This window comes from Calypte anna, chromosome 1 (genome assembly GCF_003957555.1).
Source record: "Calypte anna isolate BGI_N300 chromosome 1, bCalAnn1_v1.p, whole genome shotgun sequence".
NCBI lineage: Eukaryota > Metazoa > Chordata > Aves > Apodiformes > Trochilidae > Calypte > Calypte anna.
The window spans coordinates 180,120,565-180,136,923 of NC_044244.1; the positions used below are offsets into that span (position 1 = coordinate 180,120,565).

The 16,359-nt window shown below is 36.7% G+C and overlaps 1 protein-coding gene across 1 annotated transcript in view; it reads left to right on the forward strand.

The window, feature by feature from the left end:
- Positions 1 to 16,359, forward strand: part of MICU2 (mitochondrial calcium uptake 2) — a 138,381-nt gene that overhangs the window by 61,143 nt on the left and 60,879 nt on the right. The window lies entirely within an intron of this gene.

Consider the following 16,359-nt stretch of genomic DNA (forward strand, 5'->3'; position numbering starts at 1 on the left):
AATCACTGAAACTATGAGACTTGTGCACAGCTGCAGGAAAGTAAGTTACTAGGTTGAATCAGAGGGATAAAATAGAAAATAAGAGACGATACTGTTACAGGAGTGTTAGGTTCCATCTGGAATACTGTGTATAGTGCTGCTCACTGTGCCACACAGGGAAGATATTGTTTAGGAAAGAGTGCAAAAGCAGTAAAGAAAGATATTTTATGATAAAGATTAGGAAGATGATACATATATCCTTTTTCCCATAGAACATTAAAAATTAATTTTAAAAATGGGGAAAGAGAAATTAGCAACTTAGAACTGCACAGAGAGTGATAAAGATCTGGAATAAATAATTTCAGAAAGTCCATTGGTATACAAAATTACACATAAATTCTGTAGACTTCATGAAGAGAAATAAAGGGAATGATAAACAGTGATAAATCTGTGATTGAGTTTTTTAATTTGAAGGCAGGAACCCTATGCTGTTTTCCTTTCCCTCCCCTCTTAAAGGGTTGTGACTTGGATGACCATAGTTTTCAGAGTTATTACAGTTCGTAACTGGGAGGGTGGCACACAGTTTGCATCTGAGTTATGCTTCTGTGTCTAAGGAGTGTTTTTAAGGAATGTCTTTTTAAGGAATGTCTTTTTAAGGAGTCTTGAGGAGCACCCAAATTCTTCATGCTGTGCATTAGAAGTAACATCTTCACTCTGCCTGTGCTTTTCTGTATTTCAGAGTACTATAACTGTAGATTAATGCTGTTAGTGCCATTGCAGGATAATATTTACACAGTATTCCATAGGTTTGGAAATTTGTTTCAGAGCATTTGCTGTTTTGTCAACCTTGGTTCTTCCATTGACACACTTGAGGGCAAGAAAGCCAAGCATATTAAAGAATTATTCAGTGTGGATGTAAGTGGTAAAATTCTAGTTAAGATGAGAGAATATGCTAAAGCAATTAAACTATTTTAAGTAATAAACCTCCCCTTTTTTTAGGATTCAATACTTGGCAGGGTGAGATACTCAGATCTTTGTTTTGGTCCTTTTTGTTAGTGCCTGTCTAACTGTTGCAGGAACAGTAAGACAGTACATGACTAATTTAAGGGGTAACTCCATAGACTTCAATTCTGTGGAGAAAACTGCCTCACAGATTTGAAGTTAGATGTCTGAGTCTTTAGATCTAAAACAAATGAAATGGGTCACTGGATTGATGTATGAAAAAGCAGCTCGTCAAATGGTGTAAATTGTTAACTCCTCCTGAGAACTTTTTCTCCATTTTGTTACCTGGCTTTGAAAATTCTCAACTTATTTGGTCCCAGCTACTCTTTTATAGTCACACAGCTGCATCAATGAGGACAGTCCTGCAAAAGTCTTTGTGCTCAGTGTGCTGGGGTAATTTGTCTCTCAGAACTTCTGCAGAAGTACAGAGCAGGGCCCAGCACTCAGGATTTGGTGTTGTGATTCAATTTTTTTAGGTAGATACTCAGGAGATTGGAATGGACTACCTCAAATTCCAAGGAAGTGGAGAGGTTTGGAAGGGGAGTTACAAAATCAAGAGTTTTATTGACAGAAAAATGAAATCAGTGTGAATGGCAGTCGTGCTTCTCCTGTTACCTCTGGATGACAACTTAATGCAAGTTGGAAGTTAGGCTCTTGTTAGAGCAAGTCACTGAATGTTGCATAGGATCATACTTCTGTGAAAGGCAGCTGACCCTTTCTTCTGAGCTCCCACTGACTCCCAGACCAGCACAGAGCCTGCTGTCCATGCACTGCTGTCACATAGCAGTATTTGTGAGCATGTTAAAAGTGATGGTGTGGTGTTATGGAGCTGCTTCATCTCGCAGCTCTATACAAGTCCTGCCACGTGTCAGCAAAAATCTGATCAGCTGCTGCCCTGATTTCTGGGGTGTGACAGTGCCTCTGCACCCATCTTGGCTGGGGTGCAGTGACATAAGCACAGGCATGGATTTGCTTCCAAAAAGGCAGGTTTAGGTGGCTGCTGGCAGTAAACAGCAACGGAACCTGAAGGGCTTCAAAAATTAAATGGCAGCCTTGCTATCTGCAGTATAAAGGCCTCTCTTCAGCTTTTCCTAATATATTATGATTTCTAGACATACTTATTGCTTTTACTTTTATTTCCTATTCTGTTTCCATCACCCAAGTCACTAATGAAAATATTGGCTAAAAGAGGGCTTAGGGCATTTATATGATGACTCCTAAGCTCCCAGTGTCCTCAGAGTCCTCAAAGAGAACACAAATATATTGCCTTTCCTTGACACAGATAGACTTTAATATGTCAAGAGCAAGGTTATTTGTGAAGTTGTTACCTGTACTGTAAGCGTGTTTTCACTGCAGAAAAAAGCAGATTTTGCCTTTCCCATGGGCTGAACAGTTTTCTTCCCAGTGTTGTTCCTCTGCCACATCAGAAATCTGCTTTTAGTTACCTGACCAGGAAAGGTCAGCAGATTAGTTTGTCAGTGAGAAAAACTTGGTGCTGCATATTAAGATAGTCTTGGCAACAAGATCATATTTACAGTAGCTTCTTATATACAAAGGTTTGATGTTAAGATTGATGATAAAGCTAATGTAAACCAAATTCCTATTAATTTTTTCCTCTTGTTGTTCAACCTAGCAACTTTTACAATATGAGTTTCTCATTATAGTTAGAATCACCTCAAAGCAGTTCATTTAAAGAAATGTGACTTACCAGAAGCAAAGTCAAGCCAGTGGTACCTTTTCAACTATTCAGTATCTTTAATGGTATATAATGATGGGACAGCAAGCCAGGCATAGTTTTAGAGTGAACCACCTGCAACATGGCCTGTAGGAGGCTTCAGAAAAGTATCAAACTGACTTTATCTGATTAAAAGCTAGAAACTTAAACAGAGAAAAATCAAGCAACTTGGGGAGACAAAGCAAAGATATTTGTACACAGATCTCTGTCTTCTGAGTCCTTGCAAGTGGGTCCTTGATTTTGGCAAGCTTGATGACCAAGAGGCAGCGAGCTCTGCCTCTCCCTTGCTTAGTCCTGAGGAAGGTCTATCCAAATGGCTGGATCCATGCTTTATTGCACTGCTGTAGCTACACTTCAAAACATCATTGTCCAGCAAATATTTCCTACTTGAAGACTTGATCCCTTTTGGGAATGTGTTATTCTGTTAATGCCATAGCAGTTGAATTAGAACTGCTTCTGTAAATTAAGACACCCTGGTGTCTTCTGATACCCCAGAGTCTTTTGCAGAAGTTTGTAGTAAACTGATACTGTGTGAGAGATTCAAACTGCTTTACTCCTCTGTGTTTACATACCTAGATACCCAACTGAGGACTTCTGGTCACTCTGGAATCAGTGGGAAGAAACAGTCTCCTGCTAAAAGTCTCTTCCTTTTAGATACCTAAAATGTATTTTGTTGTTAACACCTCTCTAACGTAGTTCTTTAATTCATTAACAAATTAAAATCAATGATAAATTTTAAAGTGTTGATCTTGAATAGTTAAATGCAAGAAAACATGCTTTTCAGCCACATTGCTTTTGACCCACTTATGAAAGCAATGTCACTTCGGATTTTTTCCAAGAGCTAGAGTAGGATGGCATATGTAATCACTACACTCAGGTCGGAAGAGGTTTGGATATTACTTTAGAAAGGGTTTGGCAATCATAAAACTGCACTAACTGGATCAGTGAGATCAATGAAGTGTGAGAAAATAGATCAGTTTTGAGTAAAACCATCTATAGTTTAATTTGAAATATGCAGCTGCAGTTTGGCAGAATACAAAATATATAGCAGCACAATGCTTTTGTTCAGCTTAAAGTTAAGGCATTTTTTTCCAGCTATCATTTTACAGCTTAAGATAATGGATTTTGGCAGTATGCAGAGCTATTAAGTAATGTTTATTAAAATGGATAAGAAAAGACTTAAGAGGTGGCCTGTAAAAGAGAATTTTTAAAGGACTGGTTAGTGGAATAAAGAAATAGCATTTTCTCCCAGAACTAGTTTTATGTCCCTGGATAGGTCATTAGTGAAAAAGATTCTGGTGATATCATCTTAATATTTAGTACAGTTTGTGAAGTGATATGGAAACTGTACTTATGTAGGTTTTTTTCACCTCTGCTGTGAGGCTGAAAAACTTAAATGTGTTAAGCATCCTGGAGAGAGAAATAATCAATTATATTTAAGTTTGTTGCGGTCACAAAGCTAGCATATAGTCTGACATGAATTCAACATTCCCAGGGTCTATTATCCATTGTGCAGCTCTTCACAATAGGCAATAGATGTGTGAAACTCCATGCCAAAAGTCATTAAAGTCATTAAAATGTGCATGGACTCGAGATGTTGGCTAAGTGCCATGAGGTGATATAGCCAAGGTTTATTAAATACATAGAAACCACATCCAGCTCAGGGTGTCCCTCAGCTCAAAAGAGATTGATGCCGACAGAGTATTTTTATTCCTTCCTAAGCATTTGCTTGTGACCCCTGCTTGAATTGATGCAGAGACTGCTATTAGAATTTAAGTAAAACATCTGACTCATTTAGATGCTCTAACCTTGCAGCCACAGACCATAAAGAGGGATAAAGAATATTTGATGAGGTGGACCTGTGGTCTAACCCAGCATAGCCGTTCCTCCATTCTTCTGAAACCATCTCTGACCTAATTCAGGAAGATGTTTAAATGGTTTTTTGAATGTTTTTTTTCAAGATGGGCCTAGACATATGCAGTTCCGAGCTTCAGCTTAAGTCCTGCTGTATAGATGTGCATTTATTAGTTTTTCTGTATAGAAGTGCTTTTGATATCTGTGTATCTGCTAAAGGTCATAAAGCTGAAATATCCTGACTGGCAAGTGAAGCCTGTGGAGCACTACAGAGCCTTGGACAAAGGGCTGCTAACTTTCTCCAGTTAGAAGCAGAGTATCTGTGTAACTTTTATTTATTTATTTTTTTTTAAGTAATGGAATAAGCTTTATTGTCATACATATCCTCCAAACTGACTTCTGTTTTTCATGAGCACTAAAATCTTAAGACATGCCATCCAAGCTAGCTGTGGAGTTGATGAAACCCTGTATGTCTCTTTGCAGCAAGGGGTATCCAGGCCTCCTTCTTGCAGATCTTCCCAGAGGTCACTTGCTCAAATGCAGGTGCTGGTAAGGAGGCTTTGAGTTTGACTGGGACTGTGCCCTAAAAACAGACCTAAGCAATGTCCTTTTCTCTTTCATTGTCATTCAAAAATGAACAAAGTGTTTCCTTTTTTTCCCTGAAATATTTTTCAGGTTTTATGGTTGCAGAATAAATAGGATCTCCCTATTTCTGACAAATGTGGGGCACCTGTGATCTGACATCAAGAAGCAGGAATTCTAGATGGGCAGAGAATGGGGTGGTGCAAGGAACATGACAGATAGATAACACTATACAGATAGGTATAGTGTCCTCTTTTTACTTTTTTTTTACTTTCAATTGCCTGGTAAATGTGGCAGACCACAGATATAACAGAGCATCTCTGACAGTTGGTCTGAAGAGTGTAGTGTTTTATGATAGTTGCCTTCAGTTTCTCTGCAAACTGAGACTGTATCTACTGAGAATCTTAATGTAGGAAAAATGTAATGTAAAAAGCCAAAATGTAATGTAAAAAGCCAAATCTGTTATGCAGTGTGAGATTGAACACCAGTTAGCTTTCCCTGCCTTTTTTTTTTTTTTTCCAATAAGAAGATGGTTGGGAAAACATGGAAAAGAGTGGAGCAGAGAAATAAAATTACTTGAAATGAGTTATACTGTGAAATCTTTGGCAAGTTCTTCTGTCTGTTCAAATTTAATTCCTGTCTTAGTAATATACCATTTAACAAAGGCTAGAGCTGGATTAGAAGAACTGTTTGGTGGTGTTGCTAATAACATACTGATTAAATTGTCACATTTTAATATTGTAAAAAAGAAATAGCATTATTTATCTACACTGTAGATAAATGCATAATATCCCTGTTTTTAAAATTGAATCAAATCTGCATTTTTATGGTGGGTCCAACTAGCCTGGTCTTAACCTGGTTTTAACCTGTTCTGGGATCTTTTACTGTCATCCTGTGGCAAATGGCGAATTATCACATGAAACTCATTCTCTCTGAGAAGCTATTCCAGAGAATTTCAGCAGTGTCTTGAATTAGAAAATATGTGCATGATAAACATTATGTCTCTGTTGGTTGTGTGAGTTATTTCCAACATTAGTTTTTAACAAATCAGTGAAAGGTAAAATATTAACTTAATGCATGTTGTATATAGGTGTCCAGCTAGAGATCCAGAAGTAATCTGTTTTTTGTGAATGATGGCTAATCATCAATTTTTACTTTAAAATCATTAAATTTAAGTGGCGGATGATGAATCTTGTCCAGCAGAGCAGGGAAACACTAACTTGCATTATTTTTAGTTACTACTGCTAGCATTTACCAATAGGCAGTCTGTCTGCCTTTGAAAAACCTAGGCATGCCTGAGGTTTTAGGATGTTTGAGAAATAATAATAATAACAATGATAATAATAATAATAGTAATGAAAATAATAGTAATAATAATAATTTTTATTAATACAAAACAAAACATTGACAAATGTAGACTGATTTGACTCAGTCTGGGGTTTACATTATTTTGTCCTTCTTGAGTTAAATGCTGTAGTCAAAACTATTTCACCAAAGAAGTTGGAGATAAAGATAATCTTAAAAACTTTTAAGAGGAGGTGAAGAAAGAACTACATCGGATGGAGTTCTGGACCTCCCAAAGAAATGTAATGTTTGTGTTAATAGCACAGTCTGCTTCCAAGAATATGGCAGCTTTGATGAATGAAGCAACACTGATAACCACCAAAGTCTCAAAAAAGAAAATCAGCAGATGCCTGATGATCTGCTTAAATGGTACCACAACGTCTACAAAAGCCATTTACAGTGCAGCCAGGATGACTGAAAACAACTTTATCTGTGGTACAGAGGAATGTAGCAAAGAGAAATGGATGACCTACCAGGTACAGGTTTTTTTGCTAAATTCAGATGCTGCAGAGAAGAAAACTGGAGTGCTGTGTTGTGACCCTGCAGTCCTGCTGAAGGTGCAGCAGTGATGGGCTTTGAAGGAGGATTGAGAAAACATACTTGAACTTTCATTATAGAAGGAAAGTTCAAAATTAGGGGATGGAATTTATAAACACGAGTGAAAAATGAAGGGTCATTACAACTCTGCTGTAATCAGGAGAGTTGTACAGGTTTTATACTCTGTAATAAGCTCCAATTAAATATTTGTGAGTGGTACCTTTTTCACAGTGTTTCATATTGAATGAATCTTGACTTTCGGGATAACTGTTATTGAAACTCCTGAATGCAAAAGAGATCTTTCTTATTTTCCTAATGTAAATCTTGTGTCCTGGACAATCATCTCCTTGATGTCCAGTTTAGAGGTAGTAAACATATCCTCTTCACAAATAAAGTGTGGGTATACAGGTAATGAATGAAAACTTCTGTTACCTTTTGCTGGAACCCTTAACTTTGTCTCATCTGTTCTGGTTTTTGTGAGATTTTTGTTAGAAGCTGTCAACAACTAATTTTAAAAGTTCTGATCTACACAGCAGTCAGCTGGAACTTTTAGTCACTCTTAATTTTGAGTGTGATGCCTTTTGCAGTCTATTGACAAATGTTACACCAATCTGTGGTTAAATTATACATACTTAGTCCAAAGTAAACGTTGATTTGAATAAGCAGGTTGAAATGTCTAGATTTCTGAATTATTGTTTAAAATATTTTTAATTGAAAAGGTTGCAGTTTTAGAAAAGAATATTGATGAAAATGTTGAATTAGTAAATGGAAATACCAGAATTTACATAAAATTTTCACTGTGGTTTCTGGTTTTCTGAACAAGTAGAACAACAGAACTTTCTTAGCTGTCTCTCTTCATCCAGTGTTTCCATGTGTAATCTCTGTGTCAAATGAAAAGGCTTTAAAAAAATTCTTAATAGGTAGAAAGTTTAAAAAAATAAGCAAGACTAGAAAAAGTATGTCTGGTCATTGGAAAATACAGTGTGTTACTTATAGTGGTGACTCCTACAGAAAACAAATCATTTGTTTAGAAGTGAAGTCAGCAGCTTTATGAAGAAATAAATATAATTTTACAACTTAATTACAGTACAAACATTTCTTGTGGTTGCAATGACTTTGTTTTTATTGTTGTATTAATCTTACAGGACATATGGATATTTGTTTTGGGTCCCTCTGGGACCTGCTAAATCCATTGAACATAAGTCTGACCTCTCTTCTAAAGAGCATAAATTTCTAGCCATTTTTCATCTGTGTGACTAAAACTTTAATAAACAAAAGTTTATTAACAAAAAGGAAAAAAAGAAAAAGAAGAAAAAGAAAGAAAACCTTTCAAGAGATTCTGTTTTCTTTATTTTATATGTTGATAGTCTCTTGATCAATTTACCACTGTGGAAGTTTTATCTAATAGTGTTAGTTCACTGTATTTAAAAGGGAAGGATTTCACACTTCCCAGATGCTGTTGGATGCTTTGGGAGGTGTGGTGGTGGTAGCCTTTTTCTATGCCTAACCTAATCAGTTAACTCCCCATCTCTTACAGCACCTTATTAAGTACCAGTCTCTTTGGGAACTGAGAAAACAATTCCATGTAACATACATAATAATGGGGTTTTAAATCTGATAGACTTTTTGTAGAGTGAAGAGTGCATTATCACAGGTTTGGCTAAGTATTTAGTATTTATTTAATTTTTAATATGGTCACTTATGCAGAAGAACCTGGAGCATAGCTGACATTTTTAATTTTGAGGATTTTGCCATTATCTTGTTTCTTTTGGCCATTTGTATGTTTATTTAACTTGGAAAATTTTGTTTAAGCTTTTCTCCAGCCCTTTTTAGATAACATTGCACCCCCTCCCCTAGGAAAGTTCCAAGCTTCTGGGGAAGCAGTAATGTGATTAACTCTGTAATGTTCACACTGTCACAGAAGGGAATTCTGACTCTTTCTGAACAACTCTCTTAAGAACAAAAGATATTTTTGAGTACTGCCTACTACTTGGGCTCTTCTTTGTTTTAAAGTTATTTTCTTTTTTCCTTTTTCCTCCTCCCTCTTCCCCCCAGAGTATTTATAGCAGGCATTTGTCTTGTTGCCTGCCCTCTTCTGTTTTGATGTGTTTGGTTTTGTGGTTTTTCACTTAATTAAAAAAACAAACCACAAAGTGTAAAATTCCTAATTGCTCTACCAGTAATTTTTTTTTAAGAAGCTTTACTCTGTAAAGCCATCATATGTACACTGGTATGATGTACAGTGACTTGTGATACTGTTAAATACATGCATGGATTAAAATAAGGGCTTTAAGGCTGTGTAGATCTTATCTTGTGACCAAGGAGATCTGTTTTTCCACGAGGAGTAAATCCCAGGCCCCTGTTTCAACTTAAGCACCAGCCAGTAGAACTCTCTTCCAAGGTTCACCACATTTTTGAACTATCTGAGTTTTCTTCATGTCAAAGCCTTTGGAGATTCTGAAATTTGGATAAACTTGTAACAACTACAAGTTTATTTTAAAGTAATTTGCAGGGTGACTTAATAGAAGCGCTCATTTGCAGAACATGATGACTGCTGGCATGTATGAAGCTTGCATTTTTTTCAGGTTCTAATAGTATCAGCATTCTTAAACCTTATGTAAGCATCCTGTTTGGTTTGGTTTGAGTTGCACTCATTCTTCTATATAGAAACACAGTTCTTAGTCCCAGAAGATGACATGACAAGAGATTTCTGCTTTTGAGTGTGCTTGTCCTTGGTAGAGAAGCAGTTGTAAGTACATAGGTTCTGCCACTGCATGGTTGGTTTTAATCAGTGCTGTGTTAGTCAAGTTGGCAGCTGCAACACGGGGTGAATTTCTTGTAATGCAATCCCAGTGTTGTGATTAACATTCCCTGGTAGGACAAGTGCAACGTACCTCAGTTAAAAATTAACAGCATTTGCATTTTCACGTGTAATTATATTTAGCATGTGGTGTGTTTCAGTGAGGGACACAGAACTCTAAGGCTGTTCTACATCTACTTTTATGGAAGGCACCATGCATTCAGCCTCTGTATGAAACATTTTGAATGTGCAAACATTAACAATAGTGCTTAAACAAGACTGGTAGTCTAAAATGTGTTTTAAAAACATGCAAGCAGCAGTACTGTCTGGTGACAGGGAGGCAGTTTCTTTCAGTGTTTCCCTTGAAGCACATACATTGTCTGTAACATACCATGCAGGTGTAATGCCTTTTCAGGCATCCTTTTGGCATGTTGTTGCAAATGTAGGGTGTACAGACCTGTACTGGAGGTGTAGTTAACCACTGACAGAGGCACTTAGAAACCACTGACAGAGGCACTTTGAAGTTGTTTTAAAAAACAAAGGAATTGTGGCATTTTAGATGCAACTAGTCAAGGTCCATGTATCGATTACACATTTGCACATAACATCTTTCAAAAATATCTATCCCTGTTTACCTTTAAATAAATGTACTCCTATCTTCACATCTTAACTGCACTTCAATGTGCAGTGATTGCCAAAGATCAGTGAGAAGTGGGTATAACGCATTTTTCTCTTAAATCCACTGACTGTCAAATACAAATAGGTGTGTGATGAGCTTTCTGAGAAAGATGTATGAACACGTTTCCAGGGCACGTTGCCTTTGAGGTGTCTCTGTGGCCCCCCTGCCACTCTGCATGCATTTAGTGCTTCTGCACCAGGCTGCTGTAGCAGTTTGTCAGCCTTGGTGGGGGAACGTGTAAGTAGGGCGGTGTGAGAAGTTGCAAGTTGAGGTGCAAATGTATGGTTTGTTAAATGAACTGGTTCTCTGGCTTGTTAGGGCCCAGGCACCATACCTGCCTTCATTATATTCTATTAGGGGAAATGTGTTAGTTTCCAACTTCTTTTTATGCTTATGTTTAAAAATGAGCCCTTCTAAGGTTGAAGTTTATAATGGAATAATGAAATTTAAAAAACCCACAAACTTATAAACCGAGACTGTTTTCTCTATTATCCTTATGCATGGGTTAATTCTTCATTTAATATGGGTTCTAGTAACAGTGGAAGATCTGCTTTGTGTCTACCAGTCTAGTCTGAACTCAGTGAAATACTAAAAGTGGAAGAGAAAAATAGAAACCAAGAATGTCAGAGGGTTTGGATTCAAATAAACTGTTCAGCTGCTACTTCAAACGTTACTGTCACTAATTGGTAGCAGCACAGCAGAATTGTCTGAGCAGCTATTTGAAAGAAAGAAGGGGAGTGGCACCTGTTACTGCACAGAAAGGTCTTAATTTAATTTTGGAGTATTTATATTCAGCATTTTTAAGAGTATCCAGACATAAAGCTATTGCATTCTCATTCTCTGTTAGTACTTCTTTTAGCAGTCTGTTCTGTTTCAGAAGTAGTTCCTGAAAAGGTCTCTTGTCCTTTCATATTTAGGGATTTCATGGCAATTAAAACTTTTAGAAATGTAGTTGTTTATTTAGTTTCACATTGCTACAATAATTCAAATACTTAGAACTTCTTTCCGAACAGAAACCAGTGCTATTTTTTCTCTTCTTTCCTTGCTTACTCTATGTACCAGGCTTGCAGCTTGATCTGCAAGGTCAAAAACCAGAATATTAAGTAAGTAATCAGTTCACTTCTTAAGAACATTTTGCTTCTAACCTTATGTCTTTATGTTGGTTTTGGTAACTGGTGCATTTAATTGAGATTTTGCCCAGGATGTCTCAGTTCCTTTATAGTGAAGCACAAGCTACTTTTGCACATACTTACACAAGATTTCTTAACATGTGCTCAAGATTGTAATATTTAAGTCGCATATTTATGTCAAATGGATTTCTTGTCAAAACGTTTTTTCATCTATCAATTACTGTATCATATGAAACTTTCAAACAATAAGCTCCAAGCATTATCCTTTTTGCATTCAGCATGCATGCTGGGTATGTTAACATGTGCAGCAGGGTTTGAGGTTAAGTTACATTTTCTGTTATTTTGGTCATTTCGAATTGGATTGAGTTGAAATTGAGATACAATAATGACACAAGTTAAAGGCAGAGTTTTCATCAGTCTTCCCAGAAATTCGATACAGAGTTGCCCTAAATCCATCTGTAAATCTAGTGTGAATTAATGGATCCAAACCTAAGGCTCCCAGAAAGCCTACTGGCACCAACTGGATTTTAATTAACATCCCACACATGGTTAGTTATCCTGTAGCAGGTAAAATGAGTGGTGTGAGTTAACTCTTCCGGATCAGGGAAGGAAAAAAGAGCAGGTCCTCTTGCAGAGAAGGGGAAAATAAAGTTTGTAGCTTTTTTTTTTTCTTCTTTCTTTCTTTCTTTCTTTCTTTCTTTCTTTCTTTCTTTCTTTCTTTCTTTTCTTTCTTTCTTTCCTTTCTTTTCTTTCTTCTTTCTTCTTTCTTTCTTTTCTTTCTTTCTCTTTTTCTTTCTTCTTTCTTTTCTTCTTTCTTTTCTTCTTTCTTTCTTTCTTTCTTTTCTTTCTTTCTTTCTTTCTTTTCTTTCTTTCTTCTTTCTTTCTTTCTTTCTTCTTTCTTCTTTCTTTCTTTCTTTCTTTCTTTCTTTCTTTCTTTCTTTCTTTCTTTCTTCTTTCTTTCTTTTTCTTTCTTTCTTTCTTTCTTTCTTTCTTTCTTTCTTTCTTTCTTTCTTTCTTTCTTTCTTTCTTTCTTTCTTTCTTTCTTTCTTTCTTTCTTTCTTTCTTTCTTTCTTTCTTTCTTTCTTTCTTTCTTTCTTTCTTTCTTTCTTTCTTTCTTTCTTTCTTTCTTTCTTTCTTTTTTTTTTTTTTTTTTCTTTTTTTTTCCTCCAAGGAAAAGGGAAGGTGGAAGAAGGTGTATAGAGGACAGAGAAAAGAAAGGTAATGAAAGGTTACAAAGAGGCAAAACAAGCAGATTATATTGAAAGGAGTAGAATGAAGAAAGGAACATTCTGTTAGGAATTAATACCTGGAAAATATAGACTATTTTATACACAGAAAGTATTAAGGTGAAAACATAAAAAGGTGCAGGCACATCAAAACACCAAGTTCTGTGCAAAGGGAGAGAAAGTAAAATGAACAAAAGTGGAAAACATAATTATAAGTGTATATGCTTATTGTAAGGCATTTCTGTGAGTTATCATCTGCAAATATTTGAGTTTCTCCACGAGTGTTTTTGTGTTAAATGAATGAATACTTTGGTTAGTAGCGTTACCAAAATAGGATCACAGTGATCAGCAGTGTTATGAAAATCACAGGTAAGGGTTATCAAGGTTTTAGTTCTGTAGCCCTTCATTTTTATGTAATGTATTTTTTTTCAAAGTTCAAAGATACAGTAAATGTAAGGTTTTGCTTCTATTAGTGTCCTAAATTAAGAGACTGTTAAAAAGGTTCATTATATAAATCTGAAAATTCCTTGTTAGAAGTTATGTTGTCCTTAGTCATTTTTCAGTGCAGGAAGCCAAGAAAGAAACCGTAGTCCTGGGTAATGCTTCTAGATGCCAGTGGCTGGGCAGCTGCTGATCCCTTGCCATACTGACTGCAGAAAAAAACACTTGCATCCTTCTAGAGCCTTTTAAATTTAATTTACTCCTAATTTACCATCTATCTCTCTTTAGATAGATCTATCTATCATATCTTTACCATGGACATTCTCAAATTGGTGTTGGAAACTTGACATAAAACCACAAAGGCAAATAAATTCCAAGGTAAAGCTGAAACTTCATTTTCAATTCCTTGGTTGTTGGGGGGTGCTGTGGAGCATGTGGGAACACCCACTGTTTGGAGCCTTGGCTGTACCCACACACAATAGTTCAACTTAAGGATGGAATTTCAGCCCAAGCTGTAATGTTAGTGTAGTATAGCATTTATGGTTTGTTTTCTTCTTATATGGCACTGTTAAAGATAAAAATGGGCCCAAGTGAATCTCAGAGTCACGTTAAGTTATGCTTGCAAGAATCTTGTGCAAACAATAGTAATAGATTCTTCTCACCCACTGCCTTTCAATAAATTTGAATTTTTGTACCCTGCTTACTGTGAGTTTGCACTGTTGGAAACTGCTGAGGTGTCAGATTACAGATAGCTTAAATATCTGAAGTCCAGCCTTAATTGTTTCCTACAGTATACCTGCCTTTATTTGAAACTCCTTTTGTGGAATAGAAATTAAGAGGAATATTCTGCTTTTTGCCCTGTTCATGCATTTTTATGAGCAAAATGAGCTTTGACGGTGTTATTAGAAATGTCAGGAATGTCAAATTGGTTTTAGGTGAAAGACTCCTTGGATGACTCAGGAAAAAAGTAGTTGGAAATTAGTCAGGATTTAATTTAAGTTGGAAGGGTACTGAGATGGTGAGAGAGAGCTTGGTCATGCATATATACTTTCGATTGATACTTTAAAAGAAGATCAATCTTAAGTTATTGAATTGGTGTTTTCTTCAAAACATAATTTTTATTGATTCTTTGGTTAGGTATTTGGAATAGTGATTAGAATGATTATTCAGTCATTTATCCCTTCTCAGAGTAAGTAAAAGTTACACTTCTGATTTTTTTAACTCCACAGTTTTCTACTTCTTCCCATGTGGAAACACCCCACATGAGGTAAAGGAGTTGGGAATGTTGGTTGATGAGAAGCTCAACATGAACCAATAATGTGCACTTGCAGCCCAGAAAGCCAACCATATCCTGGGCTACACCAAAAGAAATGTGGCCAGCAGGCTGAGGGAGGTGATTCTCCCCCTCTGCTCCACTCTCATGAGACTCCAGTTCTGGAGCCTCCAGTGTAAGAAAAATACAGAGCTGTTGGAGGAAGTCCAGAAGGTTGAACATCCAGCAACGTTCAATTTAATTAAAATTACAGAAATAATTGTATTGAATGTTTATGTCACGTTATAAACTGCATGGCTTTAACGCTTGATGAGTCATCACTTCAGCAGTGTCTTTGCAGCTTGATTGTGAATGTCTGGTCTCTGATGCAGAAGGTGGTAGTTTCTAGTCCTTAACTGATATTAAATCAATTGGGGCAGTATTATTGTTGGTTTTGGAAAACATTGGTGAGAACAATGGTAGTTAAAAAGCCTTACATCAGGATGATGTGCTATTTGAGTGTGGGGGCACTGATGCATCTTGTCTTTGCTCTGGACAATAAAAATCTCTATTCCTTACATACCTTCTCTTTTGGCTGGAGTGTGTGACACCCCTGCTGCAACCTCTTCTCTGAACTTCCATTCTCTGGTACGTTGACCAGATTTTTACAACAAAACTGTGCAAACATGTTTTGTGGGAAGGGAGGTCAACATTTTTTGAGGTGCTCCATTCCTCCCTGCTTCTGAACTGTCTGTCCAGACAACTAAAGAAGTCCCTGTAATTGCCTTTCAGAACTGCTCTTCTTGCCACTTGTCATCATGAAGATACCAGGTCAGCTTTGTAGCTGGAATAAATTGTTTTGCTGCCATTGGAGTGACATCGGTTTTCAGTCTAAGTGCCACACTCTGTTCAGAAGGAATAAGCAGTCTACGTGTGAGCAACTGAGCTGTAGCTTGTGCTGGGGTCCAGAGTGCTTTGAGCAGAAGCTGAGCTTCTGATGTAGTGACAGAACATCAGGAATTTTGCAAAACTTCTGGAAACAAAGTAGAGGATGACACGGGTGATAGAGTTTGTTCTGTACAGTCTACTTATCTCATCTGGAGCTGACTTCTGTAGGTAATTATCCATGTTCCCAAAGTCACTTTGCAAATCAGGGATACCAGTCTCTCCAAAAAAAAATGGGGGGTGAGGGAGGAGGGGCTTGATGAATCTGTACTCACACGCTATTGTAATTGTGATGAGAATATGTTCTCTATCAAACACAAGGCACTCCTCAGGGAAAAGCTTTAGAAAGAATTCAGACAAATACTGCAAGGCTTAAAGTTGAAAATCTCGTTGGTTTGAAGATAATGTAAGATTAGCTCTTTACTGCTCATCTGAACTTTTTTATTTTGTGTTTCTGCAGAAAGATTGCTTTGCGTTCCATAATTTTAGTTAAAGGACTACCATGAAGTAATTTTCCTTTTTCTTTCTTTTTTTTTTTTTAAATTTGCTGTTGGGCAAACATTGCCTATGTTACTGTGAGAAAGAGATGATTTTAATAAGAATGCAGCATGTTAATACTCATCAACTATGAACTATTCAGCTGCTACCTGCAATGTTTGTTGACTCTTGTTAACCAAGCAATTACAGTCATTTGTCCCTGTCATCCTGTCTCCAGACACCCACTGTGAGTTTTAAAAAGAATAAAGCTAAATTGCTGGTTACATTAGATTTTTTTCCTGTTTCCTAGAATATACAGATCTGAATCATAGAACAGCAGCAGTGCAACTTTTGTCCTGTATGCCACGATGCATAT